The sequence below is a fragment of the Anopheles coustani genome (genome assembly GCF_943734705.1).
Source record: "Anopheles coustani chromosome X unlocalized genomic scaffold, idAnoCousDA_361_x.2 X_unloc_32, whole genome shotgun sequence".
Lineage (NCBI taxonomy): Eukaryota > Metazoa > Arthropoda > Insecta > Diptera > Culicidae > Anopheles > Anopheles coustani.
In genome coordinates this window covers 9,553-10,000 of record NW_026525140.1, presented here as the reverse complement: position 1 = coordinate 10,000, position 448 = coordinate 9,553, and positions in this window count along the sequence as shown.

Sequence of the window (448 nt, the reverse complement as noted above, 5' to 3'; positions counted from 1 at the left end):
GAGGAACACACTTTTCATGGAAACGTAAGGCATCCATGACTGCCATAACGTAAGCCGCCGCTGTGCGCGTATACCCGTTCCCCGTAGGGAGGAGCAAGCCGCCGCTTAGAGACGAAGCATAAAGTGTCCTCATTCCACATAGGGCAAGCTGGATGAATCCATTTTACCCAGGACGGCCGAAGCGGCGTGGACCAGGGGAGAACTGAACTTTATACTTCACACCACAGTAAGTCTACGTGTCCTCTTCCACATAGGGCAAGCTAGAACTAACTATCTTACCCAGGACTGCCGAAGCAGCGTGGACCAGGGGAGGAACACACTTTTCATAGAAACGTAAGGCATCCATGACTGCCATAGTGCGTAAGCCGCCGCTGTGCGCGTAAACCCGTTCCCCGTAGGGAGGAGTCAAGCCGCCGCTTAGAGACGAAGTATTAAGTGTCCTCTTCCA